General features: G+C 45.3%; 1 long non-coding RNA gene across 1 annotated transcript; it reads right to left on the bottom strand.

Moving 5' to 3' along the window:
- Positions 1-801: 801 nt before the first annotated feature.
- Positions 802-21,476, bottom strand: LOC145424597 (uncharacterized). Its single transcript, XR_013905677.1, has 3 exons — positions 21,240-21,476; positions 5,492-5,597; positions 802-860 (listed from the first exon to the last, which is right to left on the bottom strand). It is a non-coding gene; the product is annotated as an uncharacterized LOC145424597 (long non-coding RNA).
- Positions 21,477-24,541: the final 3,065 nt, after the last annotated feature.

Genomic DNA, 24,541 nt, shown 5'->3' with positions numbered 1-24,541 from the left:
CTGTGTCGACCAAATGTTGGGCCAGCTGTGTGAAGCCTTTTCCAGAGATGGTATTATACGGTCGAATGTCTTGGCAAACAAACTGAACACATTTGTCTCTGGTTTCTTTTTTAAACGTCTCTGGCACCAGCAAAGATTTAGTAAATGCCAGTTTTGTTTGCCCCTTTGTGATGGGACATGAGTGCCGCCTTAAACCTGAGGTTCCAGTCTTGTGACTGCAAAAGGGTAAAACTTTGAGGCATTTATCGCATTGTACAAAGGGTAATTTTTTTCCATTTGCGTCTATGACGCATGAAAAAGACTCCCATACATCAGACTTGCCTGATGTGGGTTTCCTTAAAGTAAACTGACCGTTGTCTAATCCCAGCTGAACGTCCTTCAAGGAAATTGTATCTTCAGTTTGCTCTGCCATGTTGGTAAAGCGCGCTCTGATGCAGGTGATGCGCGCACAGAGTCACAGACTGTGCAAGTAAAATGCACGTGCAAAAAGCATTGATCCATGCGCTCAGTGCGTGTAACAGGCGTGAGCACTGGCTGTACCAGTGCTCAATTAGAATGAGGAAATCACAGATATGCTGTTCCGAAAAAATGTCAGGCACGCTATATTTTCAGACCGGGCGCTCCCGTTCAAATTACACCAGAGTTACCGACCGCTACCGCATTTTATTTGGAAATTTATTCACACGCCGCAAGAAATCTGGTCGGGTCCCGCGGCTCCCGTGGGACAGCCGCGGGAATGCAGACCTCTACCTCACAGTAAAACCCTTCCCACACTCGTCACAGGTGTGTTTTTTCTCTCCCTTTCTTCTGTGAGGTTTGTCGGCCTCCTGAGAGCGCTGACTTCTGGCTCCATGTTGGTCCTGCAGTGACAGAGATACAAACAGAGGCAGTGAGTGAAATGCAGTCGTGGAACAAACTCAACCTTCAAACTCCATTAACACTAGTTTTAAACCTGAAGGTGGAGCGTGGCACCAAACACCTTAAAGGTCTCTTATCCCCACCTGCTGGTAGTTCTAACACATTACATCCAACCTGCTGTTAAAGATAATTCATGACTGTTCAAACACTAAAATCATGCACACACACACACACACACACACACACACACACACACACACACACACACACACACATTATTTTATAATTTAGATTATTTTGTTGTTTCCTATTACATATTTCTATAATTTGTATAAATTTATACAGAATTATTCAGTGATAATAAATCCTATGTTTGTTTATTCTAAAGGAACCCCGTCAGCTTCCACAACAGATGTTGCTTGTCTTCCGTCAAATACTCACATAAAATATTACACAATAAAGTGGATTCAAGATATCCACATAATTTCACTCTTACATCCACAGTGAGGTTTCACAATTGTTCAAATATAAGCAATCAATAATAATAATATCAATAACATTGAGGCACATTACACAAATTTCAAAAACAAATCATGTCTTACAATATTTACAACAACTAAAAGCTCTGTAAATCGGCTTTTAAGTGTTCATTGAAGTTTTGAATAATTCTCTAATTTTTTAAGGCAACTTATTCCACTTAAAAGTTTCTCTAAATGTAACAGTTTTACAAAATGTTACTTTTAACTCGAGCATTTACTAAATTGCAGCTTGTTGAAAACTGTGTAATATGATGATGTATTTCATCTGGATACTGCAGCTGAGCAGAATAAATGTGGTGTGTTTAACAGAATTGCTTTCTTTAGAACTACAAGTAAGCCATAGAATATTTTAGCCTGTACAGGAAGCCAAGAAAGGTTATTATGCATTTTATCAATATTAGTATAGTATGAACATCTTCACACTAATCTGGACGCCTTATTCTGGACTAACTGAAGTCTGTTAAGATCTGTCTTATTAGCTGCTGACCAAATGATGGAACAATACTCCAGATGAGACATTACTAGTGCATTAATGACATCTTTCATAATGAAGAAGTGATACACAAAGAGCATTTCTTAGCCATAGCTATGCCTTGTCGGCAGAGTTATGTGACATTAGTGATGTTTGTACTTTCAGCGTTAACTTGGTTTTAAAGCCTTTAAAATATACGCCGTTCAATAGTCGACCTTCATCTGACAGAGAATGTGATGATTTTGTGGATAATTAAAGTCAGTCATATATCCACAAACACAACAAGCTGAAAGTCAGTGATGCTGCTCGGTTTGCAGTCCTGAACATCACGACACAAGCAGGATTCACTGCACTGTTAATGTGAGCTGTGTTATATTGCTGCCTCTGTTCGGTGGTGTCGAGCCAAACGCACTTTAACGTGTGTTTGAACGAGCTGACGGTTCACTCGTTAAGCTGAAAGAAAGATGCTTTAATCACAGCAGTCACACATGTGTCCACTGCACCATCTGGAACTCTTCTTGTTTACACTCGTAATAACACAAACACTAAATCCTGCTTCTCTGGTGCTGTTGTGTAGCAGTGTGTACACCTGAGACTGTCACCTGTCTGTCTGTCCTGCACTCTCTCTCTGTTTCTTTCTCTCTGATTGTGGAATAAAAGTATGAACATGTGTTTATAAGTTACACTTGTGTTTGAATCCTGCAGCTTATCACACATTTGATTTCCATGTGTGACGACTGCAAGAGTCCAGAGTGAGGACAGACTGAGGGAGCCACTGCTGCACATCATCTGTGAGGCTTTGCAGCCCTGATGATCCACCAGGACAAACTCAGCAGTGTGTGAGGAAGAGGAGGAGGAAGAGCCGGCAGCAGCTGACAGATGGAGAGAATAGACAGACTGTTCCCTGTTTGTGAAGGACTGCTAGGAAAGTTTAACATAACTGTCTGTGCTGAATCAGTCTTATTAGGTAATGTTCAAATAATGTGATCATCCCAGTGTTTCCAGTGTGGGAGAAAGCACTCAGGGCCTTCAAGTTACACACTATGAAAGGCAGCAACAAGTTTAATGTTCAGAAACCTAAAGTCTGTATCAGCAGCAGGATGGAGCTAAAAATAAATGTTGGTTTCAGTTCTATGAAGCTTTGAGTCTGTGAAGGTTCTCAGTCATCCAGGTCATAGTAGTCAAAGGAGCTTGCAAAGAAAAGCGTCTGGACTTCTTTAAGTTACTTGAAGACGTTTCACCTCTCATCTGAGAAGCTTCTTCAGTTCTCTCTCTTCACTTGCATACCCACCACGGAGGCCGTGGAGACAGTCAGAAAATGACTACAAGAAGACAGCTCCTTGGAGGACAGGACCAACTTCACACCCGATCAGATTTGCACCCTGTTAGACCTCTGCCTCACCACTACATATTTCAAATACAACGAAGGCTTTTACAGACAAAAACATGGCTGTGCCATGGGCTCCCCCGTGTCACCTATTGTAGCCAACCTTTACATGGAGGAAGTGGAAAGGAAGTCTCTTGGCTCTTTCAAAGGAAGAGTACCCGGCCATTGGTACAGATATGTGGACGACACCTGGGTCAAAATCAAGACACAAGAAGTGGAATCCTTCACTGCGCACATTAACGCTGTGGATAAAAACATCAAGTTCACCAGGGAAGACACAAAGGACGACTGTTTGCCTTTCCTGGACTGCGCTGTGCACATTGAAGAGAACGGCAACCTCAACATCGAAGTTTACCGGAAGCCCACACACACGGACCAGTACCTCCTCTTTGACTCCCATCACCCTCTGGAACACAAACTTGGAGTAATTAGGACCCTACACCACCGGGCAGAACATGTTCCCTCTAAGCCTGAAGGAAAAAAGAAGGAACACACACATGTAAAGGAAGCACTCAAAACGTGCGGCTATCCTAAATGGGCGTTCTTAAAGTCAGCAAAGAGGCACAGAAAAGAAGACCAGACACCAGCGAGGGAGGATAAGAAGGATAGACGCAACAACATTGTTATCCCCTATGTAGCCGGTGTATCAGAGAAACTCAGGAGAGTTTTCTCCAAGCATGACATTCCGGTGCATTTCAGACCCAGCAACACACTCAGACCAAAACTGGTTCACCCGAAAGATAAAACGCCAAAACACAGACTTAACAATGTGGTGTATGCTGTACAGTGCAGCGAGGAATGCCCAGACCTCTACATTGGAGAGACCAAACAGCCACTTCACAAGCGCATGGCACAACACAGAAGAGCCACCTCCACAGGACAAGACTCAGCAGTCCATCTGCATCTTAAGGATAAAGGACACTCTTTCGAGGATGCCAATGTTCACATTTTGGACAGAGAGGACAGATGGTTTGAAAGAGGAGTGAAAGAAGCATCTATGTCCACTGTGAGCGACCATCTTTGAACAGAGGTGGGGGTTTACGACACCAACTCTCTGCCATCTATAATCCAGTTTTGAGATCCCTTCCCAGACGCCTTAACGCCCACTCACATCCTGGGCCATCTGATCTCAGGAATTCATATGACAAGGTGGGGCCAGGTTTCACAATGAACTCACCCGAAACTCTGGCTGATCACACCCAGTTTCACACCTTGGCTCAGGCGATTAGAGGATCATCAGGGGGTCCTTTTGTCCTTCTGTGGGGGGTTACTCCCACTAGGCTTATATCTGGGACTCTCCACCATTTGACCTTAGAACTGAAGAAGCTTCTCGGATGAGAGGTGAAACGTCTTCAAGTAACTTAAAGAAGTCCAGACGCTTTTCTTTGCAAGCTCCTTTGACTATGAAGCTTTGAGTATTTTGGATCAGTAGCTGCTGTGTGTGTTGCATCATGTTGCTGTAACTGTTTATATGCTTTATATATTCTGAGCTAAGTTGATCTATAGTGTTACATCATATTCTATAAGGATGTTATGTGTTTGTAGACTTTCTGCCCAGTTTGACCCATTTAGCAGAAGTCAGCCTGTTTAAGGCTCTGATATCTATTCTGTGTGACTTAAAGCAGTTATGACAGGGTCTGATTTTCTCACCCAATAAAGGAATATTTCATATATCAGTTTACTCTTCATTCTATCAGACACAGTTATCACAGCTCGTACATTTGCTCTTTACACATATATGTAAGCATTGAGACAAATTTAGTAATGCCAACAATATAATAACTATAATATTGGCCATATTATATTTACATTACCACAGTGAGATGACTTTAGTCTCATGAACAACATCAGCTAATTGTTATTTACAGCTAATCTTAAACGACTGTTCAACACAGAAATGAAGCCCAACAATCATGTTTCACAGTCCTGTGGTCTCAGCCTCAGATACTCATCAAATCACACAGAGCTCATGTAGAAACAAATGAACTAAGTATGTTCTCCTTCATTTCTGTCAAACACAGCTGTATGAAACGTTTCCAGCTGTTAGTACATAAACACATAAACAACAGCTACTTGTTTCAGTGAAAATACATTGATGGGTTTTTAATAAAGTTGTGCAGCTGTAAAGTATTTTGTCTGGTGTCAATTCTATCGTCAGCTACATCGTCATGGCAAATGTTCAAATGTATATGGTGATAAATATCTTTGGTCATATGGTCCTGCTCTGTCTGTCACCTTCTGTGTTGAGCTCATTGTTTCCTCTGTAGTGGCTGAGCTGAGTCCAAGTAGCTGAAAATGTTCCTCTGCTGCTCCGTCAGACTCTCCTCCTCCTGCTGATCAGCTGGGACACAAAACAGATCTTTGTTAGGCTCCACACTGCACTGAAGAGTCAAAGTGTCTCATATGTTCATCTGACAAGTAAAAGAACACATTTTTGTTTCCCGAGGTGGGCAACTTGTTGGAAACAAACACAAAAGGTTTGAGCACTGATACCTGCCATTGCTGGCATTGAAAGATGCAACACCAGCAATGTGGATTGTCAAGACTCAAACCAATCATCAAGCAAAGACAACAGGGATCATTTGTTTCTCTTTATTTAGCATTCACAGCATTTGTAGTTGCCTTCTGTGCAGGGGAAGTCCACGCACACTGTGTGGTACCGCCATCCGCAGAAGGTGCATTCAACCTCTGTAAGAGAAACGAGATTGTCTGAGACTGAAATGATATTAACTAAAGAAGTGGTGATTTGTAAAACTTCACATTTTGTTCCGGGACGTACTCTGCATGAAAACAAGCGCTCACTTTTCCTGCTCAACAAATGACAAGGGCGGAGCCTTATACCACGTGATACAGAAGCTGTGCCGTGTGATGCTAAAATTAGCAGGGAAAAAACAACGGAGAGCACGTCAGGGATGACGAGAAAGTGACAGGAGAAAATCCGTCCCGCTCAACCACCCAAACATCAATAACCGGAACCTTATACAGCGCTTCCCTATACACGTCGAACTCCCGCAGGCACAAAGACATCACGGAGGCTATCACTTATCACCTGACCAAAGATATGGCTCCATCAACACTGTGCAAAACGAGGGATTTAAGAAAACGATCAACACCTTAGACAAACGCTACACAGTGCCGTCCCGCAACTATTTTTCTATTGTTGCACTACCTGCTCTGTACACGCAGCGTCGAGCAACGGTGGAGACGGAATTTCAAGCAGGACAACATTTTGCTGCAACAACAAAACGTGAGACATTTGTTGTTTTATGTTTATTTATTGTTATGAGAGAATCATGATCTCAATTCTAAGCCAAAAAATCATGATTCTCATTTTATGCAAAATCGTGCAGCCCTAACATTAACACAAAACTATTGTTTCACCAGAGAAACACACATGAAGAGAGAGAGAGAGACAATAACAGCTACCAAACAGTCGTCATAATTCGTCACACAATGAGGAAAGGACAAATCAACAAGTAACAATGACTAATTAATATTAAAATCTGTAACATAATGTATTGTTTGGCGTTTAGTCTGACTGGTTCAGGATGAGCTGCCATTATCCAATCACACGTCTGCTTACCTGCATCTTTTCTCTTTTTTCTAACCTGAGCACCTGATGGCTTTGAACTTATTTTGTCCATCTTCCATTGGTTTGAATTTTGCGCTCCAGTACAAACACAAATCCCCCAATCCGAGGATCAGCACAATTAACCTAACAGACCTACACCTTAGTTCACAGATTCACTTTGTCTAAGGTTGATTTCTGGGATTTCACACAACCCAGGATTCAGATCGTGAATCCATGATGGGCTTGGATTTACATCATTATAAATGAAATGTGCTCTACTTGGAAGCAGCCGGCCCCGCCCCTTTTGACGGGTTGTGTGAGACTTTAAATCATCAAACTGTAAATTATAAATTTAAATTGTTATTGATCTTTTACCCCGAGTCCTAAAGTGTAGATTTATTTTCTTACTCTTCTTATATTTATTGTTTGTTTACTTGCACCGCTGTAACTGCAGCCTCGTCGTCTCGTCTCTCTATATGCTGGACTGTCTGTAGCGGAGATGACAATAAAGTTTACTTTGACTTCAGCAGCGCGCAGGCGCACCGAGGGCTCTCGCGCTCACTTTATAGAATTTAGAAAAAACATGGGTGCAGATTATAAGTCTGTATCATAATATCTGTTTGTTGTGTTGTTTTTATTTTGTTTTGCGAGTTGGTTATTAAATGCCGCTCCAGCCAGCCAGAGACTCCCCGCCGCCCCGCCCTCTCCTCCCTGTGCCGCCAGCAGCAGGCGCACCTCGCAAACGGAGGGCGCCCTTACTCCCATCAAATGGCTGATAGAAAACCGATCGGTGCCTACGAATTTCCCAATATGCGTTGGCATGATGTCGGGGAAGCATGGGTACGACCGATTCTTTTATTTTTTTCTTGCCCGTGATGCCCCCCCACCACGATGCATTCTATTGGTTTGCACACTTACACACACCCAGCTGTGGTTTCCTGTTTTGCTGGACTCTGGAGAGCCCCGCCTTTAACGCTCTTCTCTCACAGAGAGCAACAGAAAACTTGGAAAAACTCCAGATTGACTGAACTCAGTTCAAAGTTACCTTGACACCTTTAGATGTGAGACGTAGTGATGGTCCGCTTGAAGCTGACGCTCCGGTGCGTGTGTCAGAAAGATCAACGCGCTGCTTCAGAAGCACCGTGTCGAGGCTTGATTCGTTTGACCAGAGTCACGTGATCAGTGACGTCTGAAGCTTCGTTTAGAACGTACCTTTTTTTAAATCGAACTTTATTGAAACACAATGAGTATACAACATACAAACAGATGAAGTTTACAAAAGAACAGAACATGAACATACAGAACCAGGAGTAAAAAAATTATGATATGAATAGGCGAAAAAAATCAACATATTGTAACGTGCAGTGGAGATGAAGCCAGCCGCGGAGGTGTGCAGGTGGATAGCGAATGAGCAACAGCTTCTGACTTTCCAAAAAGTACTCATTTATTTACAATATCAAAAATAAAAGTGCTACCTCTACCACACATTATGTCCGGTAAATCAAGTCAATGTCCGGTAAATCAAAGGGGAATGGCTCAGAGTCAATGTCAGTGTCTGCAGGGGGGCCAGGGTGGGCCTGAGAGTCAGAGTTCAGACCCTCTGCGGTCTCTCTCTCAGCAGGCAATGAAACAGAATGTTCTTTGGAAGTGAGAGAGTCCCAGGTATGGAACGGTTGCATGTTCACAACATGATAAACACCTGCATCCACACCGGAGTCCACCCAAGTGAGCCTGTAATTAACATCACTGAGTCTCTGAGATACGCACAATGGTCCCTGAAACAGTGGTGCAAGTTTAGCAGTAAAGTTAGACTGAGCGTCTGACCTGGGGTGCGTCTTAACTCTCACAAGGTCACCAACACGAAACGTGGCATGTCGATGTCTCAAGTCATAGTAATGTTTTTGTCTGTCATGGCTATAGTCCAAAGCTGCTTTGGCGTGGTCGTGAGCTTCCTGCAGGGAGGCTCTCAGAGTCTCAGGGTAAGGCACACCCGGTTCATCAACACCTGCTGTAGAAGGCTGAGTGATAAGGTCAAGCGGGGTGTCTAACTCACGACCATAAAGCATCATGGCAGGAGTCATACCTGTACTGTCATGGGGGGTGGTGCGCAGAGCAAAGCTAATCTGAGGGAGAAACTTGTCCCATGACCTACATAAGCGCGGATTGCAGTTTTCAGAGTCCGGTTGACGCGTTCAGTAGCATTTGTCTGAGGGTGATATGACGTAGTGAGTCTGTGCACCGAGCCTAAGGCAGAAACAACATGTTCAAAAAGCTCACTCACAAAAGGAGACCCTCTGTCAGAAATGAGGTAAGTGGGTGTACCATGCCTAGCAAAAATGTCAGTGACGAATTTACCAGCTGCTACCTGAGATGTAGCTTCTTTGACAGCACTGGCTTCAACCCATTTAGTCAAATAGTCAACAAACACGATCAAATAAGCATTACCAGTGGGGGTGCGGGGAAGTGGCCCAACAAAATCCACACTCACATACTCCCAGGGTTTCTGGGGGACGATGGGAACCATAAGACCGGCTGCTTTTTTCTGACTTGGCTTGGTGAGTTGGCACACTGAGCATGAAATCACATAGCGTTTCACATCAACTGCCATTTTGGGCCAGAAAAACCTAAAACGCAGTCTAGCCAATGTCTTAGAAACACCCAAGTGGCCTGCTGTGGGGTGGTCATGGTAATAGTCCAGCAAGGTGCCTCTCATGGAAGTAGGGGCAAACAGTTTCAGCTCTTTCAAAGGGTGCAAAGCACATGTGGACTTGGGTTCTCTGTGATACAAAAGAGAGTCATACACAACATACTGTAACAAGGTGGCGTTGTCCGAGCTGTTCAGAGAGTGTGCTTCAATGTCTCTGAGGAGTGGACCTGTGACATGATCGTCTAACTGCAGCTGTCTGAATTGTGAACGGTCAGCCAGAATGTCAGGGGGCAGAGTACGAATGTCCAGGCTGCCCATAACAGCATGATCTGGTAAAAGATCAGTCGGCCTGTCACAGGTCAGAGGCAAAGGGTTGCGTGACAGTGCGTCGGGAACTTTGTTCTGTGCACCAGGTTTGTGCACTATTGTGAAATCAAAGTCCTGCAAACGAAGTGACCAGCGGGCGAGTCGGCCCGTTGGGTTTTGACGAGACATGAGCCACCTGAGACTGTTGTGGTCAGTGAAGATAGTAACATGAACACCTTCAACATATGGGCGGAAGTGTTCCAGAGCCCATATCACAGCGAGGCACTCCTTCTCTGAAGTGCAGTAGGGGAGTTCAGCTTTGTGAAGGGAGCGACTAGCAAAAGCCACAACGTACTCACGACCCATGTCATCCTTTTGCATCAACACTGCCCCAAGACCAATGTCACATGCATCGGCGTGAATGGAAAAGGGACGGTTGAAGTCTGGAAATGACAGGATCGGGGCTGATGTGACATGATCCTTCAAAGTGTCCATGGCCCTTCGACAGCTGTCGTCCCAGTGGAAAGCATTGTCCTTTCTGGTGATGGCGTGAAGAGGTTCGGCATGGCGGGCATAATTCTGAATGAAGCGTCGATAATAGCCAGTCAAGCCAAGGAACTGACGGACGTGTTTCACTGAGGTTGGGGTATCAAACTCCTTAACCGCCTTTACTTTGTCCGGATCGGGCTTAACACCTGATGATGTGATGCGGTACCCGAGAAAGGTGAATTCATCGAGGCAGAATTGGCACTTTTTAAGCTTCAATGACAAGCCAGCAGCCTGGAGTCTGCCCAGCACCTCCTCGAGATCCACTAAGTGCTGTTCAAAGGTAGGTGAGGCGATAACAATGTCATCCAGGTAGATTGCGCATGTTTTGTAAATGAGGCCAGCAAGCACAGAGTTCATGAGTCTCTGAAAAGTTGCAGGTGCGTTGCAGAGCCCAAAGGGCAGCACCCGAAACTGGAAGAGACCGCAGTGAGAGATGAAGGCAGTTTTAGGCTTCGAGTCCTCTGCTACAGCAACCTGCCAATAGCCTCGCGCTAAGTCCAATGTTGAGACAAACTTTCCTCTTGCCAGAAAGTCCAAAGACTCATCTACACGAGGCAGGGGATAAGAGTCTTTTTGGGTAACTTGGTTGAGCCCTCGAAAGTCCACACAAAACCTTGGTTCCGTGGCCGCTCTATTTACAATGACTACAGGAGCTGCCCAAGGGCTTGTGGAAGGTTCAATGATGTTGTCCTTCAACATTTGTTGCACTTGTTCTTCAATCACACGTTTCTTAGCAGGTGACGTGCGATAGGGTGGGAGTTTGACAGGTGTTGCATTGCCAGTCTCTATGGCGTGCTCAGTGAGAGCCGTTCGACCAAGTTGACCATCAAACAAGGAGCTAAACTTGCTGAGCAGATTTAGTAAAGCATCCTTGTTGTTCTCTGAGAGACTTGCTTCAGATAGTTTGGCTGTTAAGTCTGAGCGAACCAAGTCCAAAGACATCAGTGTTCCAGGTGAATGTGAGTAATCATTTTGAAGGTCCTCTTCATTGTCTGCGAGTGGGCAGGGGATGTCCTCAATGTAGACTGTTCTAGTGGGAATGTGAATAGAAACAGAAGCTCTTGCCATAAAATCCATTCCCAGAATGAAAGGAGAGGACAAATCTGGTATTATGGCAAAACGCTGGTAAAAGTTCTTGTTCATGAATCCAATATTGAGCCAAATAACACCAACAGGGATACAGGGAGCATTATTGGCGAGGTTAACTGCAGGACCATTCCACACACTTGTGTTTCTAGGGTAAGAGTCATTTACTTGAATGAGATCTGCTCGTACAGCCGAGAGGGAAGCACCCGTGTCGAGGGTAGCATCCACAGATGAAGCATTGAAGTTCACTTTCGTTCTTAGTGGGGTATTCCAGTGGACTTGTGAAAAATTGTCTTCCAAGTGTCCAAGACTGTGTCCACCCTGTAGTGAATCGGGCGTGTGAGGCTCCGTTAGTAACTGGGGGAAGGTTGGCCTCTGTGAAATGTCCTCCCCCCCCCCCCCCCCCCCCTGTAGTTTCTCGACTGCCTGTATTGTGGCTGGGATGTGGTGCTGCTTAATTCCCCCTTTTCATGGCCAGGGTCAGAGGGGCCAGGTGCTGGCAATGGCTGGACTGGGCCTAGCGGTGTTCGAGGCTCGTTGTGGCAAATGAGGTTGGGTGTTACAGTTTGGGCAGGTGCGTGTAGTGAACCCTGGCTGAGAGCATTTGAAGCAGTAAGGTTCAGGCTTATAGTTGTCTTTGCTATATAAAGCAGGCTGTGGTCTTTGTGGTCCAAGCACTGAGTGAAGCTCATGAGCGCGTAGCAGCAGGTCCATTACAGAAGTGACATTAGCGCCATACAGGGCAACTCTGTATTTTTCGAGAGCATGTTTACTAATTAGGTCAATTCTGTCTTTTTCAGGTGGGGGGCTTTTCAGTTTGTCAAACTCACTCAACATGTGGGCGACAAAGGTTGGGAGCGGCTCGTCCTGAGCCTGAACATGATCCAAAATTCCTCTCAGGATGCGTTCTTGGTTGTCGGAGGGCAGAAAAACTGTCTTAAACAGTTGACAGAATTGAGCCCATGATGTGATGTGGGAGCTCAGTGCCTTGAACCATTTCCCGGGCTCTTTTGCAAGAAAGTGTGGCAGTTCGTTTGGCAATTGCCCATCAGTTAGGTTCAATGAGGCTTTGTATGTGCCAACTGCATTTAACCAGTCCTCAGGTTGCACTTTTCCGTCCCCAGCATACACAGGAGGCTCCAGCTTTGCGTGATGTAAAGCTGCCGCAATCACTCTGGAAGTGCTGCTGAGTTCAAGTGAGTGAGATGGGAGGAAAGGATTTGTAGGTTGAAATGGGTTGCTGGGCAGGAACGGATTGGTACTGTTGGTGGGTTCAGTTTTGTCCATCACATGAACATGAGGTGTCGATGTGGCCATTGGGAAAACAGGAGACTGTGGGACTGCAGGAGGGGGAGAGTTCCCCGTTGTGAGTTGGTCCCACTGCCTTAGTAAACTCTGCTGTATGTTCAGTGAGTCACATAAACAATCACTAAGCTTATTCACCTCAGTTCTTAACTCCACCACTTGTTGGCTAAGGCTAGGAGTCACATTTTCAACTATCTGGCACATAGGTAACGAGGTAAGTTCCATGACTGAGTCAGAGTCATCTGGGCAGTGTGCCATTGCGATTTCAAAAAAATTAAGCCGCTCCAGGGCACAGCGCAGTTATTGATATAGCAGTAAAAGAGTCAGTTAGGTCAGACTAGAAAGACAAAACTGCGTTCAAGATTAAATTTAGAAAAACCACATAAAATTTCGCCCAACAACCGAAATTAGACTGGAGTGATCAGAACCATGTTATTACAATAGCATGTCTGCAACACTAGAGCTCAATGCAAGATTAGTTTTAAGTCGTTTCGTTATACTGAGCTGAAGACCAGCACCAACGGTTGTAGTCGGCCAAGCTATCACTTACATGTGCTACAGTTAGTCTCAGCAGAGGGAAAGGGGAATGAAAAGCCAGCAGAAATGTTCATGTCCAGGCTCTCCACAGAAAAATTAATCCTTAGAAGACGAAACCAACAACAAATAACAAATCCACGGAGTCCATTCGCGTCGCGGAGTCAGCTTCTCTCCTTTTCTTTCTCCCAAGCGGAGCAGCGGCACACCACGGTATCCAGAAATTAGTCGGGTCCCACCTGAGCTGAGGCTGCGGCCATGGCTGGAGAAAACGTCCGAGCGTCCGCAAAACTGGGGGGATTTCCGAGACAGTTCACGTGCTAGAAGAGAAGAATCCTTGGTGGGATGCAAAAATCGTCTGAAGTCCAAGGGGAAAAAGTTCGGGCGCCAGTTGTAACGTGCAGTGGAGATGAAGCCAGGGGTGTGCAGGTGGGTAGCGAATGAGCAACAGCTTCTGACTTTCCAAAAAGTACTCATTTATTTACAATATCAAAAATAAAAGTGCTACCTCTACCACACATTACTAAAGAGCACACTAGTCCGCGTACACACGGGAGCATCCATTACAGAAGGAGTGCGAAGAAGAACAAAAAGGGGGTGACACCAGTCGTGAGACAGGAGGCGCCGCCATGTGGTGATACACTGCATTACAATAGCAACTGTTACAATATAAATATTGTTCTGAGAGGCTTTTTGTTGGTTGAGTCTGAAATTGATTGTATGTACAATTCATATCCTTATAAAACGGCAGAAATATGGTGTTTTATTAATAAACTTACATTTATGGATATAAAATAGCTAAAAGTATTAACATGCCTCAGAGAAATCACTAATAACACTAAGGGCTGGACGGATTTGATTTGCATTCTTCAAGAAGAGTGTGGTGTCATCAGCTAGCTGGCTGATGATGAGCTCCTTATCAGCTGTGCTGATTCTTTGTATAACAGGTCAAATCTCGGGGTGGAGTCTTAATCATTTTAATTGAGCTATTGCCATTCGTGTACAAGGTTTTGATAGCTTTACAGAAAAATGCCAAATTTTTCCAAAGAGTGGAAAATAAATTGATGTTCAATTGTATCAAAAGCCTTTTAAAAATCCAGGAAGAGAATGAAGCTATAGTCAGATACCAAATCAGAGTAATCAAGTAGATCTAAAACCAGTCTCATGTTCTTAGAAAGGTGTCTGTTTCTCATAAAGCCTGATTGTGTCTCATCGATAATTGTGTCCAAGAACTCTTTCATTCTGTTAGCAAGTACTAAAGCCATAATCTCATAGTCATCATTGAGCAGACAGATGGGTCTCCAATTATCAATAAGAAGTAAGTCTTTGTTTGGCTTTGGAATAAGTGTTATGAGACCCTGAGTAAGAGTAGGAGAGAGGATGTTATTCTCTACACTTCCTATGAAAAGCTGCAGTAAGAACGGAGCCAGGAGATTAGAAAATGATTCATAAAACTCTGCAGTTAAACCATCTGTGCCGGGAGATTTGTTGGCCTTAAGTGCAGCAATAGGATTACAAACGTCCTCCACAGTCAGAGGGCTGTCACAGTGACTTCTATCTTCCACAACAATAGTTTTTAGGTTTTTAATATTATTGAGAAACAGCGTTGAGATATATATATATATATATATTCTACTTTTCTAAATGATTGACTATTTCAATGGAGAACCTAAATGACACGGACCGTGTTTGTTATTACATATCTCTATTTTGAATGTGACAAGTCTATCATTGCCTGTTATTCATAGGTATTAACAGAGTTTTTGGCCTTTTTTTCCTCTATAACAGTTAATTGACTCTTTACAGTGGCCTGCTATGGTTAATAATAACATGTTCAGTCATGAGTGAAATCAAAGCTTTTCTTCACTTTAGCATTTAACATTCCCAACAATATAATGTGATACCTTAATTAAAACACAGCTAATAAAACACAATTTTCTTAATGCAAACATCAGTGACTCAACATTAGCAACCAAAGGGTTCAGTCTGCAGCTCACACTCATGTGAAGCTACAGCCTCCCCCTTTAGTCTCTGTCATCCTTCTGCTCCTGCACAAACAAAGCAAGACAAAACCTCCACCCTTCTTCTACAGGCTGGGTGAATTGTTGTGGACATTCACTAATCCTAAAGTCGGCACCGTTTTTGTCTCAGTATCAAGTCAGTTAAACTTTTAGTCGTCAGTCCATCACAGTCCAGTCACATGCATACATCCACACACATTCATACCAGATATTGCTGATAATGGAGTCTCACGCGCAGCCTATTCGAGCCTCCATCACCAGCAAGATGACGTCATCATTTTAAAGGAAAACAGCTCCTTGTTTTTGGACTGGATTGACTCGCTGCAATCCTTTTAGGCTCAGGACTTCTCATGTGATCAATGTCACATATAAGTGAATTTCTCCCAAGCCCATTATAATCATGGAGAAAAACACTTTGCCACTGTTTCCAGTAAGAATATTTTATAGCGCTTTAAAGTTCAACCTCTCAGGTCTGGATTAAAGAGCTGATTTGTTAAATCGGGAACTCACAAAATACCAAAATTGTCATGGTCCTGGGCCATGTTGGCCCAGTGTTCTTAGTTTTCTTGTATTTTTGTATTTCGTTCCTTATTTAGGCCATGTTCCTGAGTTGCCCTGTTGTGGTGTTCCCTAAGTGTTTTCCCTTCATGGTTTTTACCCCCTGTGTGCCCCTCTGTGAGCCCTCGTCTCTCCTTATGTTTTATTCCATGTTTCCCCAGCCCGTTATGTCTGTTTTCCCCGTGCTCTCTCTCCTCCTGTCTGAACCTCTGTGCACTTCCCGTTTACTTTGTGACTCTCACGCCTGTACATGTCATGTTCAGTTCACCCCGCCCTGTCTCGTTATGATTATCAGTGTCACCTGTGTTCCCCGTGTGTTCCCACTTTCCTCGTTAACCCTCTGTGTATTTCTGTCTGCGTCTCCCTCTGTTCGGCGTCGCGTTCTCCCTCATGCTGTGTGGATTTCCCTGTGTCTCTCTCCGAGTGTTAGTTTACTTTTCCCAGTTTAGACACCTCAGTGTCAGATCATTCACCGGTTGCTCTCGCTAGTAACCTTTGTGTTCTTGAGCCCTCTGATTCTGGTAATGCTCACAGTTATTTCTTTGGTTTAACTGAACCTAGGACTGTTGCTTCACACCAGACCCATCTACATGCTGATACTAGCATCGTAGCCCCGCAGAACTGTTTTAACCAGCCTGTACACTCTGAGGTTTTCCAGTCTGAACTCAGCCGCACACCACCACCATCATCAGCCGAACTATCTGAGACTGAGTGTTTTGTAACTGATGCTCTTTCTAGTGACTGTTTCATAGTCCAGCCTGTTTTGTCTTTATACATTTCTGATGTTTCCCAGCCAACTCCTCAACCAGCCATTGCTTTCTTGGCTCCTCAAAGAGTTACTGAGACCTGTGTTGCTGAGTCAGCCATCTTAATGTCTACGCCTAGCGTTCTGCCTGAGCCAGGTGACACAGAGACTAGTAGCCATTTCTCTGCTATGAACAGTTTAATCTTTAAACCGGCTCTTGTGTCTGTGACTCCCAGTGTGGTTCCTTCAGTTTCTCAGGCTGTGAGTTTTTCTGTGCCACAACTCGAAAGTGCTAGCTCGGATGCTACCTGTGTAACCTCACCTTCTCTCGTGCCTGCTAAGCAAGAGACTGTCTCTGTTTTTCCTCGTGGACTCCTTGAAACTGTGTATTCAATACCTGCTAAGGTTAAGAGCCGCAAGGCTCCATTCGCTATACATAGACTGGCAAGCGATCTTGGTTTAAGCACTGCAGAGCTGTTTGCACAGGTTAAATTTTCTGTTCCCCGGTCATGTCAGTTCAACTCTGTGCGCCGCACTTTTCAGCCAGGTTTCATGGACTCTATGCGCACTTCGTCTCAGGCTACATCCCATACAACTGTGTGTAGTATTGTCTCACATTCAGGTTGTCCAGACGCTGCTTGTGTGAGTTCTCCTGTACCTGAGGCTGCTCCTAAACCCACTCTTTCCAAAACTGCTAATTATGTCATGGACAACTTAAGTACAGCAGAGTTGCGAGAACCAGCCCACCATAAGTCTCTGTTGACTGACACTGTGTTTGGCTTCAACAACTTAGTTCACCCAGTGACTGTTACTGTTCCAGTGCTTCGCTCTCCAGTTCCTGTAACCAGGGCAGCGCGGGCCCAGCTTTCCCTTGCTCCCGTATCAGTTCCTCGGGAGAGGGTGGCTGAGGTCCAGCCTGTCCCTGCTTCTGTCCCCAGTCTGGCAAAGGCTCCGTTCATCCCGGCACCCGTACCTCGGGTGGGGTTGATGGACACCCAGCCTTTGCCTGCTCCTGTTCCGGTTCCCCGGGTGAGGTCAGCCGTGACCCTGCCGACTCCTGCACCCGTCTCAGTTCCTCGGGTGGGAGCGACAGAGGTCCAGCTAGCTCCTGCACCTACACCGGCCCCCAGGGTAAAGGCAGCCAGAGCCCAGCTCGTCCCTGCACCCGTAGCTGTTTCTCGGGTGGGGACGGCTGGTGTTCGGCCAGGCCCAGCACCCGTCCCTGTCCCTCGGAGGAGAGCAGCCAAGAGTCAGTCACCTGTTCAGTCACCAGTTCAGCTACCTGCTGTTCCACCATCACTACAACCACAACTTGCACTTCTGTCCTCAGCACAGTCATTAACTCAGTTAATCGCTCAGCAACCCATTCAGACACTGCCAACCTCAGCTGGAAGCCTTTGTGAGCCTTCTCCGCCAGCTGAGGACTGCGTGGTGCTGACAAACTTTGGACAGACTGTTTGCCCTGCACAGCCCCAGCCGTTGCATCCTAAGCCGACTGTGTGCCCTGTGCAGCTACAGTTAGCGTCCCCTCAGCCAGAAGTCTCTGCACCTGCTGGCTCTGCATCTGTCTCCGCTGGGGGTTCAGGAGGACCCCTCCAGCAGCTCCTCGTCTCCGCTGGCGGCTCTGCCCTGCCCGGCCAGCCGCTCCTCGTCTCCGCTGGGGGTTCAGGGGAACCTCTCCAGCCGCTCCTCGTCTCCGCTGGGGGTTCAGGGGAACCTCTCCAGCCGCTCCTCGTCTCCGCTGGGGGTTCAGGGGAACCTCTCCAGCCGCTCCTCGTCTCCGCTGGCGGCTCAGGTCAGCCCGGCCTGCACCTCTTCGTCTCCGCTGGAGGGCCCGAGGAGCCCATCCAGCCACCTTCTGCTTCTGCTCCGCCTGGTCCAGCCTCTGCAGCGACGCCTGGTCCGGCCCCCGCATCGCCACCCGCCTGGTCGGCCCCCCGACCGTGTGCCCCGTGAACTCTTGTGCCTGTGGGCTCTGGGTCGGCCCCCTGAACTTTATTTGGACTGTGGTCATGTGCTCCTGTGTCTTCTGTTGTTTGTTTTTGTTTTTTTTCCCGTTCTGGTCCCTCCGTCCTGGTCCCCCGCCTCCCGCCCTTGGTGGGGTGTTCTCTGTTTTGTTTTGTTTCTCGGGTTTGGGCTGTCGGGAGCCAGCCCTTGAGGGGGGGGTACTGTCATGGTCCTGGGCCATGTTGGCCCAGTGTTCTTAGTTTTCTTGTATTTTTGTATTTCGTTCCTTATTTAGGCCATGTTCCTGAGTTGCCCTGTTGTGGTGTTCCCTAAGTGTTTTCCCTTCATGGTTTTTACCCCCTGTGTGCCCCTCTGTGAGCCCTCGTCTCTCCTTATGTTTTATTCCATGTTTCCCCAGCCCGTTATGTCTGTGTTTTCCCCGTGCTCTCTCTCCTCCTGTCTGAACCTCTGTGCACTTCCTGTTTACTTTGTGACTCTCACGCCTGTACATGTCATGTTCAGTTCACCCCGCCCTGTCTTGTTATGATTATCAGTGTCACCTGTGTTCCCCGTGTGTTCCCACTTTCCTCGTTAACCCTCTGTGTATTTCTGTCTGCGTCTCCCTCTGTTCGGCGTCGCGTTCTCCCTCATGCTGTGTGGATTTCCCTGTGTCTCTCTCCGAGTGTTAGTTTACTTTTCCCAGTTTAGTTTTGTATTTTCCTACGTTCTGCCTCTTCAGCAATAAAGCTGTTTTTTGAGTTCATCCCCTGTCTCTGTGAGTTTTGCGATTGGGTCCTCATCCTGCCTGCCACACAGCGATCCTTGACAAAAATATCACCACCGGTGGATCACACCTCTCAGATGTTCTTATCTCAGTGCACTGTAACAAAAGCACAAACAAACGCAACCAATAAAATACTAATAAAGTAACAAATACTGGGGCCCATTGCAAACATGTCCAAGCATAAAACCATCTTTCTCTCTCTTAGAGAAAGAAAACAATCCAAACCTCACTGATAAAATCAACCTAGTGTCAAGCAAAACCCAAAAATCAACCAAAACTTCACCAGAAAGTTTTCCTCCCTCCCGGGACAATATTGTGCAGGAATACAGGCACCGTAACTCCTTTTGCACTGACAAAAACATGTTGGATTTACTTGATTCAATAGTGGACACTGGTTGCACACAAAGGTTTTGCTTTGGCAGAAACTTAAACAACTGAGTTAAATCAACACAACCTTTTCATATTCAGTAAACCTGCATGTTGTGTTCATAAAACACGATTGAAACATGTTCAGATGGAGTAAGTTGAGCTCCTGGAACATTTTAATCCTTCAATTGAAATTGAATGGGTCTACAACAACCACCATCCTCCTATCTCTATCCTGGTTGCAGCAGGGCTGGGAAATAACCCTGAAGTGATAGGTTACCAGGCAGGGTACACCCTGGACAGCTCACCAGTCTATCAGATAGAAACACACAGTCGTTTACATTCATGGATAATTTAGCCCAGGACCTTCTTACTGTGGAGCAACAGCACTAACCAGCATGCCAACAATGGAGGAAATACAGGAAAGCTATGATTTCCTGTATTTGAGGCAGAATTCTTTTGTTCTTGCCCTTGACAGGTTAATCCACAATAAATAGCAACAGCATGCATGTGGTGTGTGTGTCGTTGTCTGCCTCTTATAACTCCAGTGATTTTCCTGTAGTTTGAAATCTTATGCGGTGTTGACACAATAATTTGTTGTAAGCCAGGAAATTCCCAACTGTGGTAGAAAGCACAGCTTAGCCTTAGCAAATGTTCAAAGAAAAGTCGTCACTTCCTAATTTCTGCTTCACTGATAAATATTGTCACACTGGGGTTTTTGCAAATGATATCAGTGAGCACTGTGTGGCAGCTGGAGTCAGACAACTGAAGCTCCCACAATCAAGACCACAAACAGCTTTCAAAGGAGATTTGAAGCTTTTCTGGCAGCAAGCTTCATGATTTATGGGACTGGAACTGGAACAGAAACTACCTGATCACCAATGGTGAGCTGGCATGGAATTATTTTTATGACATTTTATCAAAGTTATAAATAAGCATGCCCATTAACACATAGTGAGTGAGCATGTTTTCTTCCCACGCAGTGAACAGCGGATGCTAATGTTTTTGTCACTTTTTACAGAGTCAAACTCAAAGTAAGGTCAGTGCTTCCACGCTTTAAACGCTGCACGCTCACACTCTCTCCACACTCGATGGATTATCCATTGTTCATCTGCACACAGCTGCGGTTTTAGTAATGCAGTAACGCAGCGTGCTTACGGGAAAGTAACAGTAATCTAATTACATTTTTTGCAATAGTAATCCCTCACTTTACTCGTTTCTTGAAAAAAGTAATCGGATTACTGCCCATCTCTGGTTGGAGCTGTGCACTTGTGGGTTCCACCTTGTGTACACGTTTATCTTTGCTGTGTGTACTTGTACCTCTGAGTGGAAGCTGAACTCTTGAGTTCGAGTATCGAAGCATCAGCTGTGACGTTAAAGTCCAAACAGCTCGTTCATTTGACGTGCAAATGAACGAAGGTAACGCCGTTTTCATGTGGATGTGTCACTGAGACACTTTCCACATCGACAGCTCACAAAATGGGAAAACTATAGAAGTATCACAATGAAGAAGTTACTATGTTACGGGTCCCAAGGATGAAGACCTCGATGACAAATATGCTACCTGTAAAAGCAGGTGAAGAGCAGAGTAAGGAAGACACGATGCGTCTCTGCTTTCCTCCAGAACGTGTCTGAGTCTGATTTATTTCACACAAATAAATGCTATAAAACACTAAACATGAGCTTTCAATATACTGTTCAGCTGGTTCCTCATTCACATCAATTACATTTACTTATTTCACAACATCAGTGAAATATACTCTTTTTAACTGGTTCAGTTTCTCAAGTTCACACTTCTTTCCATAACAGCTCTAACTCTATTGAGTTAAGGGAAAAAATCCAGATCAAAATATGTTCACAATTGTCTACTGACAGTGAAGATGTAAAATGACATAAGGGAATGCCACATATTTCTCTTCTTGTGGTTTCCAAAAACAATTATAAAAGAGGCTATACACATGACATTTTTTCTACTTAATTTACTCGTGTGTGCCACACAGAGGGAAATATCTCATAATCAGAATCGCATTTATTGGCAAAGTATTTGCGCAAACACATACAAGGAATTAGGTTCCATTTGAGGGCGTCTCTCAAGCACAAAAAAGTAAAACACAATCCATCTGTGTGTATGGACATACATAAATACACATGCACACAGGTGTATAAACTAACAATATAATACACAATCTAATTCTTTTACACAGAAATTACAGGATTACAGAAGTTGATACCAAAGAGTGCAGTTGCAGTCTAGCAGTGTGACAGTTTAACCACTTAGGAGGGAGATGGCGAGGGGAAAGAATTTTGATCAAAGTTAATGTCTCCACTTGTTTCGAAAAGAAAAAAAAGAAAAAAGAGCATACTGTCATTTACTTGCTTTTATTATTTATTTATATGCCCTCCGCGGACCATCTCTGCACTGCGTGGGTGATTAGTGGCTCCCTGCACAGTAAGGGCTGCACACAGGGACAAGACACACTCGGTTACGATGGGATCTTCCCTGGGCAGGGGGAGGTGATGAACTGTATGCCACTTTTTCATTGGCATGCATTAAGTACAATGTTTTATTGCCTACAGTGGGGCAGGTCACATACTGGGTGAAGGTGGGCAGTGTGGAGTCCAGCGAGACATGATTAAAGTCCCCTGATATTAGAAGAAGAGCTCTCGGAGATTGCGTTTGCAGTCTGCGGACCACAGAGAGTCACAGGCTGCCTCCACGGATGCTAACGGCTAATAGCTCAATGTCTGTGTTGCAGAGTTGTTCTTTCACAGCGATGTGCCCAGAGATACCATAACTGTCTTTAACAAACACCGCCAGACCCCCTCCTTTCCTCTCACCGCTGTCTCTCGTCTAGTCGGCCCGCAGCAGCTGGAAGCCGGGCAGCCTACTCACAGAGGGAGTACCGGGCAGTGCCGGGATACTGCCATTGTGACCGGGTTAGCGTCATTAGCTCCTCAATCACATCAGGGAGCGAGCTCACATTTAAAGTGATTACAGGAAGGAGAGATGGTGTGTGAGGTGTCCTCGGGAGACATCACCCCCGTTTCTTCCCTCATTGGGGATGTAGGGTCTGTCTGCCTGTAGCGCAGCTGCAGGGTGCAGCGCTAGCAGCTGATCCCTAATGTAAACAAAGGAGCCACGCGCCGAGTGTCCAAACACGGGTGGAAAAAGTGGAGACAAAAGAAGAGAAAAGTCAACATAACTAGCACGAAGTGGTAATGCAAGATGGCAGGATCTGATTGCTAAGACATAAGTTAAAGGTTAAGAGAAGTAAAGAGGAAAATAAGAAAGAAGCTCAGAAGTGCTCATTACCTGTTAGCTGCCATAACAGGTAACACAGTTAAGGTTTCAGAAAAAGTATTCTGTCGTTTGTTTGCTCGATCATGCCTTAAACACATCAAAATGCATAGTGGGATTATAATACAAGTGAATACTGTGACAAGCACTGGTACTGAATAGGCAATCACTTAGCAGCAAGGTGAATCGGTGATGCATTAGTGTGGTCTGCACTTCCTCTTCTTTGATTGGGTGAAATGAGTTGAAAGTAATTGGATGAGGGAACCATGGGGAGTGCCCCCGCATAATTTCAATAAAACGCCGTTTTAAACGCCGTTACAGCTGGCAGAGAACGCTGTAAAAAACGCCATTCAAAGATGCATAAAAACGGCGTTTTGTGCCGAGTAGCGTAAAAAACGGCGTTTCCGTCTGTCTTTGAATGCCGCTTTTTACGTCACTCGGATGGTGCGTTCAGGGCGCCATCCGAGTGGCGGAAAAAGCGGCGTTTGTCGGAACAGAACGCCGTTTTTTTCAGCGTTTTGAATAATTAAACGGCGTTTTTTTACGCCATTTCTTAACCAAACGGGTTAGGAAAGTGGCGAATTTTGGCACTAATGGCTTGCCATATTCCTAGAGTCGCACTGTTGTAGCCGTGACTCTAGTTTTTCCCCGTAGCTCGTCATTGTCTTTGTATCCATGCTGCGCACGTTGTAAGACACAGCTTTGTATTGGTCCATATTACCAGAAATGAGCCCTTCATTGTAGGCAGCAGTGCGTGGTCTCAGAGCATCGTGGAAGTTTTTATTCACCCACGGCTTCTGATTCGGAAATGTTTGGATGATAGTTCTTTCCACTGTATTATCCGCTAGTTTCCCGATAAAATCCACAACTGCTTCCATAAACATGTAGATGTCATCAGAGCTGCGCTGAAACATGTCTCAGTCTGCGTCATCCAGTGCGGTCTGCATTGTCATTGAATGGTCATCCAGTGTGTGACCTCCCTCCTGATTGGTCCTTCCTTAAACATGCATTAGGAAAATGGCAGGACGGTCCAATTTTCCAAATGCCGGCAGAGACTGTGCTTGGTAGCAGTTCTTGAACGGGGTGTAGCAGTGGTCTAATGTCTGTGAAGGTTCTCAGTCATCCAGGTCATCGTAGTCAAAGGAGCTTGCAAAGAAAAGCGTCTGGACTTCTTTAAGTTACTTGAAGACATTTCACCTCTCATCCGAGAAGCTTCTTCAGTTCTAAGGTCAAATGGTGGAGAGTCCCAGATAGTGGTGGTCTAATGTCTAGTGCCCCTGGTGGGGTAGGTGATGTGCTGGTGAAGGTTATGAAATGTGCATTGGGGGTTTACTCTGTTAAAATCTCTCATAATAATAACGTCCTGGTGAAGTGCTTGTTTTGTGTGAGAGCCTCATGTAGCTCACATAAGGCAGTGTCCGAGTCCACGTAAGGCGGAATACAAACAATGCAGGCAGTGACCGCTGTGAATTCCCAAGGAATATAGAAAGGGCAACTTTTAATCATCAAAAATTCCAGATTGGGTGAGCAAGAGCATGTGAGTGGAGAAATGCTGAAATCCTCACGCT

Source organism: Astatotilapia calliptera, chromosome 3 (assembly GCF_964374335.1).
Source record: "Astatotilapia calliptera chromosome 3, fAstCal68.1, whole genome shotgun sequence".
Lineage (NCBI taxonomy): Eukaryota > Metazoa > Chordata > Actinopteri > Cichliformes > Cichlidae > Astatotilapia > Astatotilapia calliptera.
The sequence above is the reverse complement of the archived record's forward strand: the minus strand, read 5'-3'. Positions and strand labels throughout refer to the sequence as shown.